Below are 22,077 nucleotides of genomic sequence, written 5' to 3'. Positions count from 1 at the left end.
CTGACTTCCTCCGATTAGCTCACATTGAAATGGCAGAAACAGTCACAACTTCTTAAGTAATAAAGTTGAAACCTGAAACAACTTTAAAAAAAGCTTGAAAGAACCACTGAGGTGCTTACTCAAGGCGTAGTCCAGGCAACCCCAGTCAGGCAATGACCACAAACAATTCACTCTCATTGAAATGCTATACTGGCTTTGGCTAAGCTATGATGGCCTTGGACATGTGCTAAGACACACAGGCTCTACTAACAAACAACTAGGCCCAAAACACAAGCCTGAATATGGACAATGCTTCACTACCAACACTACTTAACTAGAAAAAAACTAAACAAATGTTTAAACAGATAAAGGATCAAGTAGAAGCTAGAGAATGTTTTAAATGCAATCAAGTTATATGATGCACGTCTAGCAGGAAATATGATCAAACAAACCCAACCAGATGCTTAACAATTGTAGAAAATTCTACTAAATACCACACACACTGTGAGTAAAAAAAGTGCTACTAATAACTCAGGAATAAGCAAAAAACAGGATACTTAATGTTATATATCACAGATAGTTAGCTCAGAGCCCTTCCTCTGACTTCCTCCAATTAGCTCAGTGTTAAATGGCAGAAACAGTCACAAGTTAACTTCTTAAGTAACAAAGTTGAAACCTGAAACAACTTTAAAAAAGCTTGAAAGAACCAATGAGGTGCTTACTCCAAGGCATAGTCCAGGCAAACCCAGTCAGCCAATGACTACAAACAATTCACTCTCACTAAAATGCTATACTGGCTTTGGCTAAGCTATGATGGTCTGGGACATGTGCTCAGACACACAACCTCTACTAACAAACAACTAGGCCCATAACACAAGCCTGAATATGGACAATGCTACACTACCAAAACTACTTAGGTAGAAAAAACTGCATAAATGTTTAAACAGATAAAGGATCAAGGAGACTCTAGAGAATGCTTTTAAAAGCAAACAAGTTATATGATACACTCCTAGCTGGAAATCAGAACAAACAAACTCAACCGGATGCTTAGCAATTGTAGAAAATTCTACTTAATACCTCACACACATTGAGTAAAATAAAAGTGCTATAAATAACTCATAAATAAGCAAAAAAAACAGGATACTTAATGTTATATATCACAGATTAGTTAGCTCAGAGCACTTCCTCCACCTTCCTCCGATTAGCTCAGTGTGAAAAGGCAGAAATAGTCAGAAGTTAACTTCTTAAGTAACAAAGTTGAAACCTGAAACAACTTTAAAAAAGCTTGAAAGAACCAATGAGGTGCTTACTCCAAGGCATAGTCCAGGCAACCCCAGTCAGCCAATGACTACAAACAATTCACTCTTATTGAAATGCTGTACTGGCTTTGTCTAAGCTATGATGGCCTTGGACATGTGCTCAGACACACAGCCTCTACTAACAAACAACTAGGCCCAAAACACAAGCCTGAATATGGACAATGCTTCACTACCAACACTACTTAGGTAGAAAAGACTGCAGAAATGTTTAAACAGAAAGGATCAAGGAGACTCTAGAGAACGCTTTTAAATGCAAATTAGTTATATGATACACTCCTAGCAGGAAATGAGAACAAACAAACCCAACCAGATGCTTAATTTTAGAAAGTTCTACTAAATACCTCAACACACAGTGAGCAAAATAAAAGTGCTACAAATAACTCAGAAATAAGCAAAAAAACAGGATACTTAATGTTATATATCTCAAATTGGTTGGCTCAGAGCCCTTCCTCTGACTTCCTCCGATTAGCTCAGTATAAAATGGCAGAAAAAGTCACAAGTTAACTTCCTAAGTAACAAACTTGAAACCTGAAACAACTTTAAAAAAATGCTTGAAATAACCAATGAGGTCCTTAATCCAAGGTGTAGTCCAGGCAACACAAGTCCACCAATGACCACAAACAATTCAATCTTAGTGAAATGCTATACTGGCCTTTGCTAACCTACGATGGCCAGGGACATGTGCTCAGACACAAAGCCTCTACTAACAAACAACTAGGCCCAAAATACAAGCCTGAATATGCACAATGCTACACTACCAAACCTAATTAGGGAGAAAAAACTGCAGAAATGTTTAAACAGATAAAGGATCAAGGAGACTCTAGAGAATGCTTTTAAATGCAAACAAGTCATATGATGCACTCCTAGCTGAAAATCAGAACAAAGAAACCAAACTGGATGCTTAGCAATTGTAGAAGTCTACTTAATACCTCACACAGTGAGTAAAATAAAAGTGCTATAAATAACTCAGAAATAAGCAAAAAACCGGATACTTAATGTTATATATCACAGATTAGTTAGCTCAGAGCCCTTGCTCCAACTTCGTCCGATTAGCCCAGTGTGAAATGGCAGAAAGAGTCACAAGTTAACTTCTTAAGTAACAAAGTTGAAACCTGAAATAACTTTAAAAAAAGCTTGAAAGAACCAATGATGAGCTTAATTCAAGGCGTACTACGGGCTACCCCAGTCACCAGTGACCACAAACAATTCACTCTCACTGAAATGCTATACTGGCCTTGGCTAAGCTATGATGCCCTGGGACATGTGCTCAGACACACAGCCTCTACTAACAAACAACTAGGCAGCAAGCCTGAATATGGGCAATGTTACACTACCAACACTACTTAAGTAGAAAAAACTGCAGAAATGTTTAAACAGATAAAGGATCAAGGAGACTCTAGATAATGTTTTTATATGCAAACAAGTTATATGATCCACTCCTAGCAGGAAATCAGAACTAATAAACCCAACCAGATGCTTAACAATTGTAGAAAATTCTATTAAATACCTCACACACAGTGAGTAAAATAAAATGCTACAAATAACTGAGAAATAAGCAAAAAACAGGATACTTAATGTTATATATCACAAATTAGTTAGATCAGAGCCCTTCCTCCAACTTCCTCCGATTAGCTCAGTGTGAAATGGCAGAAACAGTCACAAGTTAACTTCTTATGTCACAAAGTTGAAACCTGAAACAACGCTAGAAAAGCACAAAACACAAGTCTGAATATGGGCAATGCTACACTACCAACACTACTTAGGTAGAAAAAAACTGCAGAAATGTTTAAAGTGATAAAGGATCAAGGAGACTCTAGAGAATGCTTTTAAATGCAAACAAGTTATATGATACACTCCTAGCAGGAAATCAGAACAAACAAACTGGACCAGATGCTTAACAATTGCAGAAAATTCTACTTAATACCTTACACACATTGAGTAACATAAAAGTGCTATAAATAACTGAAACATAAGCAATAAACAGGATTCTTAATATTACATATCACAGATTATTTAGCTCAGAGCCCTTCCTCCAACTTCCTCCAACTAACTCAGTGTGAAATGGCAGAAACAGTCACAACTTAACTTCTTAAGTAACAAAGTTGATACCTGAAAAATCTTTAAAAAAAGCTTGAAACAACCAATGAGGTGCGTACTCCAACGCATAGTCCAGGCAACCCCAATCAGCCAATGACCACAAACAATTCACTCTCACTGAAATGCTATACTGGCTTTGGCTAAGCTATGATGGCCTGGGACATGTGCTTAGACACACAGCCTCTACTAACAAACAACTAGGCCCAAAACACAAGCCTGAATACGGTCAATGCTACACTACCAACACTACTTAGGTAGAAAAAACTGCAGAAATCTTTAAACAGATAACAGATCAAGGAGACTCTATGGAATGCTTTTAAATGCAAACAAGTTATATGATACACTACTAGCAGGAAATCAGAATAAAGAAACGCAAACAGATGCTTAACAATTGTAGAAAATTCTACTAAATACCTCACACATGGTGAGTAAAATAAAAGTGCTACAAATAACTCAGAAATAAGCTAAAAACAGGATACTTGATGTTATATATCAAAAATTAGTTAGCTCAGAGCCCTTCCTCCAACTTCCTCCGATTAGCTCAGTGTGAAATGGCAGAAACAGTCACAAGTTAACTTCTTAAGTAACAAAGTGTAAACCTGAAACCACTTTAAAAAAAAGGTTGAAAGAACCAATGAGGTGCTTACTCCAAGGCATAGACCAGGAAACCCCTATCAGCCAATGACTGCAAACAATTCACTCTCACTGAAACCCTTTACTGGCCTTGGCTAAGCTATGACGGCCTGGGACATGTGTTCAGACACACAGCCTCTACTAACAAACAACTAGGCCCAAAACACAAAACTGAATATGGACAATGCTACACTACCAACACTACTTAGGTAGAAAAATCAGCAGAAATGTTTAAACAGATAAAGGATCAAGGAGACTCTAGGGAATGCTTTTAAATGCAAACAGGTTATATGATAAACTCCTAGCAGAAAATCAGAACAAACAAACTCAACCAGAAGCTTAGCTATTGGAGAAAATTCTACTTAATACCTCACACACAGTGAGTAAAATAAAAGTGCTATAAATAACTCAGAAATAAGCAAAAAACAAGATACTTAATGTTATATATCACAGATTAGTTAGCTCAGAGCCCTTCCTCCGACTTCCTCCAATTAGCTCAGTGTGAAATGGCAGAAACAGTCACTAGTCAACTTCTTAAGTAACAAAATTGAAACTTGAAACAACTTTTAAAAAAGCTTGAAAGAAACAATGAGGTGCTTACTCCAAGGCATAGTCCAGGCAACCCCAGTCACCAATGACCACAAACAATTCACTCTCACTGAAATAATATACTGGCCTTGGCTAAGCTATGATGCCATGGGACATGTGCTCAGACACACAGCCTCTACTAACAAACAACTAGGCCAAAACCGCAAGCCTGAATAGGGGCAATACTACACTAATGACACTACTGTAGAAAAAACTGCAGAAATGTTTAAACAGATAAAGGATCAAGGTGTCTCTAGAGAATGTTTTTATATGCAAACAAGTTATATGATACACTCCTAGCAGGAAATCAAAACAAGCAAACCCAACCAGATGCTTAACAACTGTAGAAAATTCTATTAAATACCTACCAAACAGTGAGGAAAAAAATGCTACAAATAACTGAGGAAATAAGCAAAAAACAGGATACTTAATGTCATATATCACAGATTAGTTAGCTCAGAGCCCTTCCTACGACTTCCTCCGATTAGCTCAGTGTGAAATGGCAGAAACAGTCACAAGTTAACTTCTTAAGTCAAAAAGTTGAAACTTGAAACAACGTTAGAAAAAGCTTGAAAAAAAAAATTGAGGTGTTTACTCCAAGGCATAGTCCAGGCAATCCCAGTCAGCCAATTACCACAAATAATTCACTCTCACTGAAATGCTATACTGGCTTTGGCTAAGCTATGATGCCTGGAACATGTGCTCAGACACACAGCCTCTACTAACAAACAACTAGGCCAAAAACACAAGCCTAAATATGTACAATGCTACACTACCAACACTACTTAGGTAGAAAAAACTGCAGAAATGTTTAAATAGAGAAAGGATCAAGGAGACGCTAGAGAATGTTTTAAATGCAAACAAGTTATATGGTACACTCCTTGCAGGAATGAGAATAAATAAACCCAACAAGATGCTTAACAATTGTAGAAAATTCTACTTAATACCTCACACACAGTGAGTAAAAAAGTGCTACAAATAACTCAGAAATATGCAAAAAAAACAGGATACTTAATGTTATATATCACAGATTAGTTAGCTCAGAGCCCTTCCTCTGATTCCTTCGATTAGCTCTGTGTGAAATGGCAGAAACAGTCACAACTTAACTTCTTAAGTAACAAAGTTGAAAACTGAAACAACTTAAAAAAAGCTTGAAAGAACCAATGAGGTGCTTACTGCAAGGCATAGTCCAGGCAACCCCAGTCAGCCAATGATCACAAACAATTCACTCTCATTGAAATGCTATACTGGCTTTGACTAAGCTATGATGGCCTGGAACATGTGCTCAGACACACAGCCTCTACTAACAAACAGCTAGGCCCAAAACACAAGCCTGAATATGGGGAATGCTACACAACCAACACTACTTAGGTAGAAAAAAACTGCAGAAATGTTTAAACAGATAAAGGATCAAGGAGACTCTAGAGAATGCTTTTAAATGCACACAAGTTATATGATACTATCCTTGCAGAAAATCAGAATCCAAGGCATAGTCCAGGCAACCCCAGTCAGCCAATGACCAGAGAATGCTATTAAATGCAAACAAGTTATATGATACACTCCTAGCTGGAAATCAGAACAAACAAACCCAACCGGATGCTTAGCAATTGTAGAAAATTCTACTTAATACCTCACACACAATGAGTAAAATAAATTGCTATAAATAACTCAGAAATAAGCAAAAAACAGGATACTTAATGTTATATATCACAGATTAGTTAGCTCAGAGCCCTTCCTCCGACTTCGTCCGATTAGCTCAGTGTGAAATGGCAGAAACAATCACAAGCTAACTTCTTAAGTAACAAAGTTGAAACATGAAACAAGTTTAAAAAAAGCTTGAAAGAACCAATGAGGAGCTTACTTCAAGGCGTAGTCTGGGCTACCCCAGTCACCAATGAGTACAAACAATTCACTCTCACTGAAATGCTATACTGGCCTTGGCTAAGCTATAATCCCCTGGGACAAGTGCTCAGACACACAGCCTCTACTAACAAACAACTAGGCCCAAAATGCAAGCCTGAATATGGGCAATGCTACACTACCAACACTACTTATGTAGAAAAAACTGCAGAAATGTTTAAACAGATAAAGGATCAAGGAGACTCTAGAGAATGTTTTTATAGGCAAACAAGTTATATGATACACTCCTAGCAGGAAATCAGAACAAACAAACCCAACCAGATGCTTAACAGTTGCAGAATATTCTATTAAATACCTCACACACAGTGAGTAAAAAATGCTACAAATAACTGAGAAATAAGAAAAAACAGGATACTTAATGTTATAGATCACAGATTAGTTAGCTCAGAGCCCTTCCTCCGACCTCCTCCGATTAACTCAGTGTGAAATGGCAGAAACAATCACAAGTTAACTTCTTAAGTCACAAAGTTGAAACCTGAAACAACGTTAGAAAAAGCTTGAAAAAAACGATTGGGGTGTTTACTCCAAGGCATAGTCCAGGCAACCCCAGTCAGCCAATGACCACAAACAATTAACCCTCACTGAAATGCTATACTGGCTTTAACCAAGCTATGATGGCCTGGGACATGTGCTCAGCCACACAGCCTCTACTACCAAACAACTAGGCCCAAAATACAAGCCTGAATATGCAAAATGCTACACTACCAACACTACTTAGGTAGAAAAAACTGCAGAAATGTTTAAACAGATAAAGGACCAAGGAGACTCTAGACAATGCTGTTAAATGCAAACAAGTTATATGATACACTCCTAGTAGGAAATCATAACAAACAAACCCAACCAGATGCTTAATAATTGTAGAAAATTCTACTTAATAAATCACACACAGTGAGTAAAATAAAAGTCCTACAAATAACTCAGAAATAAGCTAAAAACAGGATACTTAATGTTATATATCACAGATTAGATAGCCCAGCACCCTTCCTCCGACTTCCTCTGATTAGCTCAGTGTGAAATGGCAGAAACAGTCACAAGTTAACTTCTTAAGTAACAAAGTGTAAACCTGAAAACACTTAAAAAAAGGTTGAAAGAACCAATGAGATGCTTACTCCAAGGCATAGTCCAGGAAACCCCTGTCAGCCAATGACTACAAACAATTCACTCTCACTGAAATCCTTTACTGGCCTTGGCTATTCTATGATGGCCTGGGACATGTGTTCAGACACACAGCCTCTACTAACAAACAACTAGGCCCAAAACACAAAACTGAATAAGAACAATGCTACACTACTAACACTACTTAGGTAGAAAAATCTGCAGAAATGTTTAAACAGATAAAGGATCAACGAGTATCCAGAAAATGTTTTTATATGCAAACAAGTTATATGATACACTCTTAGCAGGAAATCAAAACAAACAAACCCAACCAGATGCTTAACAATTGTAGAAAATTATATTAAATACCTAACATACAGTGAGGGAAAAAATTGCTACAAATAACTGAGAAATAAGCAAAAAACAGGATACTTAATGTTATATATCACAGATTAGTTATCTCAGAGCCCTTCCTCCGACTTCCTCTGATTAGCTCAGTGTGAAATGGCAGAAACAGTCACAAGTTAACTTCTTAAGTAACAAAGTTGAAACCTGAAACAACTTTAAAAAAAGCTTGAAAGAACCAATGAGGTGCTTACCCAAGGTATAGTCCAGGCAACCCCAGTCAGGAAATGACCACAAACAATTCACTCTCACTGAAATGCTATACTGGCTTTGGCTAAGATATGATGGCCTGGGACATGTGCTCAGACACACAGCCTCTACTAACAAATAACTAGGCCCAAAACACAAGCCTGAATATGGACAATGCTACACTACTAACACTACTTAGCTAGAAAAAACTGCAGAAATGTTTAAATATATAAAGGATCAAGGAGACTCTAGAAAATGTTTTTAAATGCAAACAAGTTATATGATACACTACTAGCAGGAAATCAGAACAAACAAACCCAGCCAGATGCTTATCAATTGTAGAAAATTCTACTAAATACCTCACACACGGTGAGTAAAATAAAAGTGCTACACATAACTCAGAAATAAGCAAAAAACAAGATACTTAATGTTATATATCACAGATTAGTTAGCTCAGAGACCTTCCCCTGACTTCCTCTGATTAGCTCAGTGAGAAATGGCAGAAACAGTCACAAGTTAACTTCTTAAGTAACAAAGTTGAAACCTGAAACAACTTTAAAAAAAGCTTGAAAGAACCAATGAGGTGCTTACTTCAAGGCATAGTCCAGGCAACCCCAGTCAGCCAATGACCACAAACAATTCACTCTCAATGAAATGCTATACTGGCCTTGGCTAAGCTATGATGGCCTGGGGCATGTGCTCAGACACACAACCTCTACTAACAAACAACTAGGCCAAAAACAGAAGCCTGTCTATGGACAATGCTACACTAGCAACACTACTTACGGAGAAACAAACTGCAGAAATGTTTATTCAGATAAAGGATCAAGGACACTCTAGAGAATGCTTTTAAATGCAAACAAGTTATATGACACACTCCTAGCAGGAAATTGGAACAAACAAACCTAACCAGATGCTTAACAATTGTAGAAAATTCTATTAGATACCTCACACACAGAGAGTAAAATAACTGCTATAAATAACACAGAAATAAACAAAATCAGTATACTTAATGTTATATATCTCAAATTAGTTAGATCAGGAAATGGCTGAAACACTCACAAGTTAACTTCTTAATTAACAAAGTTAAAATCTGAAACAATTTAAAAAAAAACTTGAAATAACCAATGAGGTGCTTACTCCAACTCATAGTCCAGGCAACCCCAGTCAGCCAATGACCACAAACAATTCACTCTCACTGAAATTTTATAGTGGCTGTGGCTAAGCTATAATGGCCTGGGAAATGTGTTCCAACACACAGTCTCTACTACCAAACAACTAGGCCCAAAACTCAAGCCTGAATATGGACAATACTGCAGTAGCAACACTAGTTAGTTAGAAAAAAAACTTAAGAAATGTTTAAACAGATAAAGGATCAAAGAGACTCTAGAGAAATCTTCTAAATGCAAACAAGATATATGATGCACCTCTAGCAGGAAATCAGAACAAACAAACCCAACCAGATGCTTAACAATTGTAGAAAATTCAACTAAATACCTCACACACAGTGAGTAAAATAAAAGTGCTATAAATAACTCAGTAATAAGCAAAAAACAGGATACTTAATGTCATATATCACAGATTAGTTAGCTCAGAGCCCTTCCTCTGACTTCCTCCGATTAGCTCACACTGAAATGGCAGAAACAGTCACAACTTACTTAAGTAATAAAGTTGAAACCTGAAACAACTTTAAAAAGCTTGTAAAAACCAATGAGGTGCATACTCCAAGGCATAGTCCAGGCAACCCCAGTCAGGCAATGACCACAAAACAATTCATTCTCATTGAAATGCTATACTGGCTTTGGTTAAGCTATGATGGCAGGGAACACATGCTCAGACACAGAGCCTCTACTAACAAAAAAGTGGGCCCAAAACACAAGCCTGAATATGAACAATGCTACACTACCAACACTACTTAACTAGAAAAAAACCTGCAGAAATGTTTAAACAGATAATGGAGAGAATGCTTTTAAATGCAAACACGTTATATGATACACCCCTAGCAGGAAATATGATCAAACAAACCCAACCAGATGCTTAACAATTGTAGAAAATTCTACTAAATACCTCACACACTGTGAGTAAAAAAGTGCTACTAATAACTCAGGAATAAGCAAAAAACAGGATACTTAATGTTATATATCACAGATAGTTAGCTCAGAGCCCTTCCTCTGACTTCCTCCAATTAGCTCAGTGTTAAATGGCAGAAACAGTCACAAGTTAACTTCTTAAGTACCAAAGTTGAAACCTGAAATAAATTTTAAAAAGCTTGAAAGAACCAATGAGGTGCTTACTCCAAGGCATAGTCCAGGCAAACCCAGTCAGCCAATGACTACAAACAATTCACTCTCACTAAAATGCTATACTGGCTTTGGCTAAGCTATGATGGTCTGGGACATGTGCTCAGACACACAACCTCTACTAACAAACAACTAGGCCCATAACACAAGCCTGAATATGGACAATGCTACACTACCAAAACTACTTAGGTAGAAAAAACTGCATAAATGTTTAAACAGATAAAGGATCAAGGAGACTCTAGAGAATGCTTTTAAAAGCAAACAAGTTATATGATACACTCCTAGCTGGAAATCAGAACAAACAAACTCAACTGGATGCTTAGCAATTGTAGAAAATTCTACTTAATACCTCACACACATTGAGTAAAATAAAAGTGCTATAAATAACTCAGAAATAAGCAAAAAAACAGGATACTTAATGTTATATATCACAGATTAGTTAGCTCAGAGCACTTCCTCCGACTTCCTCCGATTAGCTCAGTGTGAAAAGGCAGAAATAGTCAGAAGTTAACTTCTTAAGTAACAAAGTTGAAACCTGAAACAACTTTAAAAAAGCTTGAAAGAACCAATGAGGTGCTTACTCCAAGGCATAGTCCAGGCAACCCCAGTCAGCCAATGACTACAAACAATTCACTCTTATTGAAATGCTGTACTGGCTTTGTCTAAGCTATGATGGCCTTGGACATGTGCTCAGACACACAGCCTCTACTAACAAACAACTAGGCCCAAAACACAAGCCTGAATATGGACAATGCTTCACTACCAACACTACTTAGGTAGAAAAGACTGCAGAAATGTTTAAACAGAAAGGATCAAGGAGACTCTAGAGAACGCTTTTAAATGCAAATTAGTTATATGATACACTCCTAGCAGGAAATGAGAACAAACAAACCCAACCAGATGCTTAATTTTAGAAAGTTCTACTAAATACCTCAACACACAGTGAGCAAAATAAAAGTGCTACAAATAACTCAGAAATAAGCAAAAAAACAGGATACTTAATGTTATATATCTCAAATTGGTTGGCTCAGAGCCCTTCCTCTGACTTCCTCCGATTAGCTCAGTATAAAATGGCAGAAAAAGTCAGAAGTTAACTTCCTAAGTAACAAACTTGAAACCTGAAACAACTTAAAAAAATGCTTGAAATAACCAATGAGGTCCTTAATCCAAGGTGTAGTCCAGGCAACACAAGTCCGCCAATGACCATAAACAATTCAATCTTAGTGAAATGCTATACTGGCCTTTGCTAACCTATGATGGCCAGGGACATGTGCTCAGACACAAAGCCTCTACTAACAAACAACTAGGCCCAAAATACAAGCCTGAATATGCACAATGCTACACTACCAAACCTAATTAGGGAGAAAAAACTGCAGAAATGTTTAAACAGATAAAGGATCAAGGAGACTCTAGAGAATGCTTTTAAATGCAAACAAGTCATATGATGCACTCCTAGCTGAAAATCAGAACAAAGAAACCAAACTGGATGCTTAGCAATTGTAGAAGTCTACTTAATACCTCACACAGTGAGTAAAATAAAAGTGCTATAAATAACTCAGAAATAAGCAAAAAACCGGATACTTAATGTTATATATCACAGATTAGTTAGCTCAGAGCCCTTGCTCCAACTTCGTCCGATTAGCCCAGTGTGAAATGGCAGAAAGAGTCACAAGTTAACTTCTTAAGTAACAAAGTTGAAACCTGAAATAACTTTAAAAAAAGCTTGAAAGAACCAATGATGAGCTTAATTCAAGGCGTACTACGGGCTACCCCAGTCACCAGTGACCACAAACAATTCACTCTCACTGAAATGCTATACTGGCCTTGGCTAAGCTATGATGCCCTGGGACATGTGCTCAGACACACAGCCTCTACTAACAAACAACTAGGCCGAAAACGCAAGCCTGAATATGGGCAATGTTACACTACCAACACTACTTAAGTAGAAAAAACTGCAGAAATGTTTAAACAGATAAAGGATCAAGGAGACTCTAGATAATGTTTTTATATGCAAACAAGTTATATGATCCACTCCTAGCAGGAAATCAGAACTAATAAACCCAACCAGATGCTTAACAATTGTAGAAAATTCTATTAAATACCTCACACACAGTGAGTAAAATAAAATGCTACAAATAACTGAGAAATAAGCAAAAAACAGGATACTTAATGTTATATATCACAAATTAGTTAGATCAGAGCCCTTCCTCCGACTTTCTCCGATTAGCTCAGTGTGAAATGGCAGAAACAGTCACAAGTTAACTTCTTATGTCACAAAGTTGAAACCTGAAACAACGTTAGAAAAAGCACAAAACACAAGCCTGAATATGGGCAATGCTACACTACCAACACTACTTAGGTAGAAAAAAACTGCAGAAATGTTTAAAGTGATAAAGGATCAAGGAGACTCTAGAGAATGCTTTTAAATGCAAACAAGTTATATGATACACTCCTAGCAGGAAATCAGAACAAACAAACTGGACCAGATGCTTAACAATTGCAGAAAATTCTACTTAATACCTTACACACATTGAGTAACATAAAAGTGCTATAAATAACTGAAACATAAGCAATAAACAGGATTCTTAATATTACATATCACAGATTATTTAGCTCAGAGCCCTTCCTCCAACTTCCTCCAACTAACTCAGTGTGAAATGGCAGAAACAGTCACAACTTAACTTCTTAAGTAACAAAGTTGATACCTGAAAAATCTTTAAAAAAAGCTTGAAACAACCAATGAGGTGCGTACTCCAACGCATAGTCCAGGCAACCCCAATCAGCCAATGACCACAAACAATTCACTCTCACTGAAATGCTATACTGGCTTTGGCTAAGCTATGATGGCCTGGGACATGTGCTTAGACACACAGCCTCTACTAACAAACAACTAGGCCCAAAACACAAGCCTGAATATGGTCAATGCTACACTACCAACACTACTTAGGTAGAAAAAACTGCAGAAATCTTTAAACAGATAACAGATCAAGGAGACTCTATGGAATGCTTTTAAATGCAAACAAGTTATATGATACACTACTAGCAGGAAATCAGAATAAAGAAACGCAAACAGATGCTTAACAATTGTAGAAAATTCTACTAAATACCTCACACATGGTGAGTAAAATAAAAGTGCTACAAATAACTCAGAAATAAGCTAAAAACAGGATACTTGATGTTATATATCAAAAATTAGTTAGCTCAGAGCCCTTCCTCCAACTTCCTCCGATTAGCTCAGTGTGAAATGGCAGAAACAGTCACAAGTTAACTTCTTAAATAACAAAATTGAAACCTGAAACCACTTTAGAAAAAGCTTGAAAGAACCAATGAGGTGCTTATTCCAAGGCATAGTCCAGGAAACCCCTATCAGCCAATGACTGCAAACAATTCATCTCACTGAAATGCTGTACTGGCTATGGCTAAGCTATGATGGCCAGGGACATGTGTTCAAACACAATGCCTCTACTAACAAACAACTTGGCCAAAAACACAAACCTGAATATGGACAATGCTACACTACCAACACTACTTAGGTAGAAAAATCAGCAGAAATGTTTAAACAGATAAAGGATCAAGGAGACTCTAGGGAATGCTTTTAAATGCAAACAAGTTATATGATAAACTCCTAGCAGAAAATCAGAACAAACAAACTCAACCAGATGCTTAGCTATTGGAGAAAATTCTACTTAATACCTCACACACAGTGAGTAAAATAAAAGTGCTATAAATAACTCAGAAATAAGCAAAAAACAAGATACTTAATGTTATATATCACAGATTAGTTAGCTCAGAGCCCTTCCTCCGACTTCCTCCAATTAGCTCAGTGTGAAATGGCAGAAACAGTCACTAGTTAACTTCTTAAGTAACAAAATTGAAACTTGAAACAACTTTTAAAAAAGCTTGAAAGAAACAATGAGGTGCTTACTCCAAGGCATAGTCCAGGCAACCCCAGTCACCAATGACCACAAACAATTCACTCTCACTGAAATAATATACTGGCCTTGGCTAAGCTATGATGCCATGGGACATGTGCTCAGACACACAGCCTCTACTAACAAACAACTAGGCCAAAACCGCAAGCCTGAATAGGGGCAATACTACACTAATGACACTACTGTAGAAAAAACTGCAGAAATGTTTAAACAGATAAAGGATCAAGGTGTCTCTAGAGAATGTTTTTATATGCAAACAAGTTATATGATACACTCCTAGCAGGAAATCAAAACAAGCAAACCCAACCAGATGCTTAACAACTGTAGAAAATTCTATTAAATACCTACCAAACAGTGAGGAAAAAAAGTGCTACAAATAACTGAGGAAATAAGCAAAAAACAGGATACTTAATGTCATATATCACAGATTAGTTAGCTCAGAGCCCTTCCTACGACTTCCTCCGATTAGCTCAGTGTGAAATGGCAGAAACAGTCACAAGTTAACTTCTTAAGTCAAAAAGTTGAAACTTGAAACAACGTTAGAAAAAGCTTGAAAAAAAAAATTGAGGTGTTTACTCCAAGGCATAGTCCAGGCAATCCCAGTCAGCCAATTACTACAAATAATTCACTCTCACTGAAATGCTATACTGGCTTTGGCTAAGCTATGATGCCTGGAACATGTGCTCAGACACACAGCCTCTACTAACAAACAACTAGGCCAAAAACACAAGCCTAAATATGTACAATGCTACACTACCAACACTACTTAGGTAGAAAAAACTGCAGAAATGTTTAAATAGAGAAAGGATCAAGGAGACGCTAGAGAATGTTTTAAATGCAAACAAGTTATATGGTACACTCCTTGCAGGAATGAGAATAAATAAACCCAACAAGATGCTTAACAATTGTAGAAAATTCTACTTAATACCTCACACACAGTGAGTAAAAAAGTGCTACAAATAACTCAGAAATATGCAAAAAAAACAGGATACTTAATGTTATATATCACAGATTAGTTAGCTCAGAGCCCTTCCTCTGATTCCTTCGATTAGCTCTGTGTGAAATGGCAGAAACAGTCACAACTTAACTTCTTAAGTAACAAAGTTGAAAACTGAAACAACTTAAAAAAAGCTTGAAAGAACCAATGAGGTGCTTACTGCAAGGCGTAGTCCAGGCAACCCCAGTCAGCCAATGATCACAAACAATTCACTCTCATTGAAATGCTATACTGGCTTTGACTAAGCTATAATGGCCTGGAACATGTGCTCAGACACACAGCCTCTACTAACAAACAGCTAGGCCCAAAACACAAGCCTGAATATGGGGAATGCTACACAACCAACACTACTTAGGTAGAAAAAAACTGCAGAAATGTTTAAACAGATAAAGGATCAAGGAGACTCTAGAGAATGCTTTTAAATGCACACAAGTTATATGATACTATCCTTGCAGAAAATCAGAATCCAAGGCATAGTCCAGGCAACCCCAGTCAGCCAATGACCAGAGAATGCTATTAAATGCAAACAAGTTATATGATACACTCCTAGCTGGAAATCAGAACAAACAAACCCAATCAGATGGTTAAACATTGTAGAAAATTCTACTTAATACCTCACACACAATGAGTAAAATAAATTGCTATAAATAACTCAGAAATAAGCAAAAAACAGGATACTTAATGTTATATATCACAGATTAGTTAGCTCAGAGCCCTTCCTCTGACTTCCTCCGATTAGCTCAGTGTGAAATGACAAAAATAATCACAAGTTAATTTCTTAAGTAACAAAGTTGAAACCTGAAACAAGTTTAAAAAAAGCTTGAAAGAACCAATGAGGTGTTTACTCCAAGGCATAGTCCAGGCAACCCAAGTCAGCCAATGACTACAAACAATTCACTCTCACTGAAATGCTATACTGGCCTTGGCTAAGCTATGATGGCCTGGGACATGTGCTCAGCCACATAGCTTCTACTAACAAACAACTAGGCCCAAAACACAAGCCTGAATATTGGCAATGCTACACTACCAACACTACTTAGGTAAAAAAACTGCAGAAATGTTTAAACAGATAAAGGATCAAGGAGACTCTAGAGAATGTTTTTAAATGCAAACAAGTTATATGATATACTCCTAGCAGGAAATCAGAACAAACAAACCCAACCAGATGCTTAACAATTGTAGAAAATTCTATTTAATACCTCACACACAGTGAGTAGTGCTATAAATAACTCAGAAATAAGCAAAAAACAAGATACGTAATGTTATAGATCACAGATTAGTTAGCTCAGAGGCCTTCCTCCGACTTCCTCTGATAAGCTCAGTGTGAAATGGCAGAAACACTCACAAGTTAACTTCTTAAGTAACAAAGTTGAAACCTGAAACAACTTTAAAAAAGCTTGAAAGAACCAATGAGGTGCTTACTCCAAGGCTTAGTCCAGGCAACCCCAGTCAGCCAATGACCACAAGCAATTCACTCTCACTGAAATGCTATACTGGCTTTGGCTAAGCTATGATGGCCTGGGACATGTGCTCAGACACACAGCCTCTACTAACAAACAACTAGGCCCAAAACACAAACCTGAATATGCACAATGCTACACTACCAACACTTTCTAGGTAGAACTGCAGAAATGTTTAAACAGATAAAGGATCAAGGAGACTCTAGAGAATGCTTTTAAATGCAAACAAGTTATATGATACACTCCTAGCAGGAAATCAGAACAAACAAACCCAACCAGATGCTTAACAATTGTAGAAAATTCTACTTAATACCTCACACACAGTGAGTAAAATAAAAGTGCTACAAATAACTCAGAAATAAGCAAAAACAGGATACTTAATGTTATATATCACAGATTAGTTAGCTCAGAGCCCTTCCTCCGACTTCCTCTGATTAGCTCAGTGTGAAATGGCAGAAACAGTCACAAGTTAACTTCTTAAGTAACAAAGTTGAAACCTGAAAAGACTTAAAAAAAAGCTTGAAAGAACCAATGAGGTGCTTACTCCAAGGCATAGTCCAGGCAACCCCAGTCAGCCAATGACTACAAACAATTCACTCTCACTGAAATGCTATACTGGCCTTGGCTAATCTATGATGGCCTGGGACATGTGCTCAGACACACAGCCTCTACTAACAAACAACTAGGCCCAAAACACAAGCCTGAATATGAAAAATGCTGCACCACAAACACTACTTAGGAAGAAAAAAATTGCAGAAATATTTAAACAGATAAAGGATCAAGGAGACTCTAGAAAATGCTTTTAAATGCAAACAAGTTATATGATGCACTCTTAGCAGGAAATCAGAACAAACAAACCCAACCAGATGCTTAACAATTGTAGAAAATTCTATTAGATACCTCACACAAGGTGAGTAAAAAAAGTGCTATAAATAACTCAGAATTAAGCAAAAACATAGGATACTTAATGTTATATATCACAGATTAGTTAGCTCAGAGCCCTTCCTCCGACTTCCTCTGATTAGCTCAGTGTGAAATGGCAGAAACAGTCACAAGTTAACTTCTTAAGTAACAAAGTTGAAACCTGAAACAACTTTAAAAAAAGCTTGAAAGAACCAATGAGGTGCTTACTCCAAGGCATAATCCAGGCAACCCCAGTCAGGAAATGACCACAAACAATTCACTCTCACTGAAATGCTATACTGGCTTTAGCTAAGCTATGATGGCCTGGGACATGTGTTCAGACACATAGCTTCTACTAACAAAAAACTAGCCCCAAAACACAAGCCTGAATATGGACAATGCTACACTACCAACACTACTTAGCTAGAAAAAACTGCAGAAATGTTTAAACATATAAAGGATCAAGGAGACTCTAGAAAATGTTTTTAAATGCAAGTAAGTTATATGATACACTACAAGCAGGAAATAAGAACAAACAAACCCAGCCAGATGCTTATCAATTGTATAAAATTCTACTAAATAACTCACACGCGGTGAGTAAAATAAAAGTGCTACAAATAACTCAGAAATAAGCAAAAAACAGGATACTTAATGTTATATATCACAGATTAGTTAGCTCAGAGCCCTTCCCCTGACTTCCTCTGATTAGCTCAGTGAGAAATGGCAGAAACAGTCACAACTTACTTTCTTAAGTAACAAAGTTGAAACCTGAAACAACTTTAAAAAAAGCTTGAAAGAACCAATGAGGTGCTTACTCCAAGGCATAGTCCAGGCAACCCCAGTCAGCCAATGACCACAAACAATTCACTCTCACTGAAATACTATACTGGCTTTGGCTAAGCTATGATGGCCTGGGACATGTGCTCAGACACACAGCCTCTACTTACAAACAACTAGGCCCAAAACAGAAGCCTGAATATGTACAATGCTACACTACCAACACTACTTAGGTAGAAAAAACTGCAGAAATGTTTAAACAGATAAAGGATCAAGGAGACGCTAGAGAATGTTTTAAATGCAAACAAGTTATATGGTACACTCCTTGCAGGAAATCAGAATACACAAACCCAACAAGATGCTTAACAATTGTAGAAAATTCTACTTAATACCTCACAAACAGTGAGTAGAAAAAATGCTATAAATAATTCAGAAATAATCAAAAAACAGGATACTTTATGTTACATATCACAGATTAGTTAGCTCAGAGCCCTTCCTCCAACTTCCTCCGATTAGCTCAGTGTGAAATGGCAGAAACAGTCACAAGTTAACTTCTTAAGTAACAAAGTTGAAACCTGAAACAACTTTAAAAACAGCTTGAAAGAATCAATGAGGTGCTTACTCCAAGGCATAGTCCAGGCAACCCCATTCAGTGAATGACCACAAACAATTTTCTCTCACTGAAATGCTATACTGGCTTTGGCTAAGCTATGATGGCCTGGGACATGTGCTCAGACACACAGCCTCTACTAACAAATAACTAGGCCCAAAACACAAGCCTGAATATGGACAATGCTACACTACCAACACTACTTAGCTAGAAAAAAACTGCAGAAATGTTTAACCATATAAAGGATCAAGGAGACTCTAGAAAATGTTTTTAAATGCAAACAAGTTATATGATACACTACTAGCAGGAAATTAGAACAAACAAACCAACCAGATGCTTAACAATTATAGAAAATTCTACTAAATACCTCACACATGGTGAGTAAAATAAAAGTGCTACAAATAACTCAGAAATAAGCAAAAAACAGGATACTTAATGTTATATATCACACATTAGTTAGCTCAGAGCCCTTCCCCAACTTTCTCCGATAAGCTCAGTCAGAAATGGCAGAAACAGTCACAACTTAACTTCTTAAGTAACAAAGTTGAAACCTGAAACAACTTTAAAAAAAGCTTGAAAGAACCAATGAGGTGCTTACTTCAAGGCATAGTCCAGGCAACCCCAGTCAGCCAATGACCACAAACAATTCACTCTCACTGAAATGCTATACTGGCTTTGGCTAAGCTGTGATGGCCTGGGACATATGCTCAGACACACAGCCTCTACTTACAAACAACTATGCCCAAAACAGAAGCCTGAATATGTACAATGCTACACTACCAACACTACTTAGGTAGAAAAAACTGCAGAAATGTTTAAACAGATAAAGGATCAAGGAGACGCTAGAGAATGTTTTAAATGCAAACAAGTTATATAGTACACTCCTTGCAGGAAATCAGAATAAACAAACCCAACAAGTTGCTTAACAATTGCAGAAAATTCTACTTAATACCTCAAACACAGTGAGTAGAAAAAAGTGCTATTAATAACTCAGAAATAAGCAAAAAACAGGATACTTAATGTTATATATCACAGATTAGTTAGCTCAGAGGCCTTCCTCCGATTAGCTCAGTGTGAAATGACAGAAACAGTCACAACTTAACTTCTTAAGTAACAAAGTTGAAAACTGAAACAACTTTAAAAAAAGCTTGAAAGAACCAATGAGGTGCTTACTCCAAGGCATAATCCAGGCAACCCTAGTCAGTAAATGACCACAAACAATTCACTCTCACTGAAATGCTATACTGGCTTTGGCTAAGCTATGATGGCCTCGGACATCTGCTCAGACACACAGCCTCTACTTACAAACAACTAGGCCCAAAACAGAAGCCTGAATATGTACAATGCTACACTACCAACACTACTTAGGTAGAAAAAACTGCAGAAATGTTTAAACAGATAAAGGATCAAGGAGATGCTAGAGAATGTTTTAAATGCAAACAAGTTATATGGTACACTCCTTGCAGAAAATCAGAATACACAAACCCAACAAGATGCTTAACAATTGTAGAAAATTCTACTTAATACCTCACAAAAAGTGAGTAGAAAAAAGTGCTACTAATAACTCGGAAATAAGCAAAAAACAGGATACTTAATGTTACATATCACAGATTAGTTAGCTCAGAGCCCTTCCTCCAACTTCCTCCGATTAGCTCAGAGTGAAATGGCAGAAACAGTCACAAGTTAACTTCTTAAGTAACAAAGTTGAAACCTGAAACAACTTTAAAAAAAGCTTGAAAGAACCAATGAGGTGCTTACTCCAAGGCATAGTCCAGGCAACCCCAGTCAGTAAATGACCACAAACAATTCACTCTCACTGAAATGCTATACTGGCTTTGGCTAAGCTATGATGGCCTGGGACATGTGCTCAGACACACAGCCTCTACTAACAAATAACTAGGCCCAAAACACAAGCCTGAATATGGACAATGCTACACTACCAACACTACTTAGCTAGAAAAAAACTGCAGAAATGTTTAACCATATAAAGGATCAAGGAGACTCTAGAAAATGTTTTTAAATGCAAACAAGTTATATGATACACTACTAGCAGGAAATTAGAACAAACAAACCCAACGAGATGCTTAACAATTATAGAAAATTCTACTAAATACCTCACACATGGTGAGTAAAATAAAAGTGCTACAAATAACTCAGAAATAAGCAAAAAACAGGATACTTAATGTTATATATCACACATTAGTTAGCTCAGAGCCCTTCCCCAACTTTCTCCGATAAGCTCAGTCAGAAATGGCAGAAACAGTCACAACTTAACTTCTTAAGTAACAAAGTTGAAAACTGAAACAACTTTAAAAAAAGCTTGAAAGAACCAATGAGGTGCTTACTCCGAGGCGTAGTCCAGGCAACCCCAGTCAGCCAATGACCACAAACAATTCACTCTCACTGAAATGCTATACTGGCTTTGGCTAAGCTATGATGGCCTGCGACATGTGCTCAGACACACAGCCTCTACTTACAAACAACTATGCCCAAAACAGAAGCCTGAATATGTACAACGCTACACTACCAACACTACTTAGGTAGAAAAAACTGCAGAAATGTTTAAACAGATAAAGGATCAAGGAGACGCTAGAGAATGTTTTAAATGCAAACAAGTTATATAGTACACTCCTTGCAGGAAATCAGAATAAACAAACCCAACAAGTTGCTTAACAATTGCAGAAAATTCTACTTAATACCTCAAACACAGTGAGTAGAAAAAAGTGCTATTAATAACTCAGAAATAAGCAAAAAACAGGATACTTAATGTTATATATCACAGATTAGTTAGCTCAGAGGCCTTCCTCCGATTAGCTCAGTGTGAAATGACAGAAACAGTCACAACTTAACTTCTTAAGTAACAAAGTTGAAAA

This window comes from Protopterus annectens, chromosome 2.part2 (genome assembly GCF_019279795.1).
Source record: "Protopterus annectens isolate FY-2018-M chromosome 2.part2, PAN1.0, whole genome shotgun sequence".
Classification (NCBI taxonomy): Eukaryota; Metazoa; Chordata; order Ceratodontiformes; family Protopteridae; genus Protopterus; species Protopterus annectens.
The sequence above is the reverse complement of the archived record's forward strand: the minus strand, read 5'-3'. Positions refer to the sequence as shown.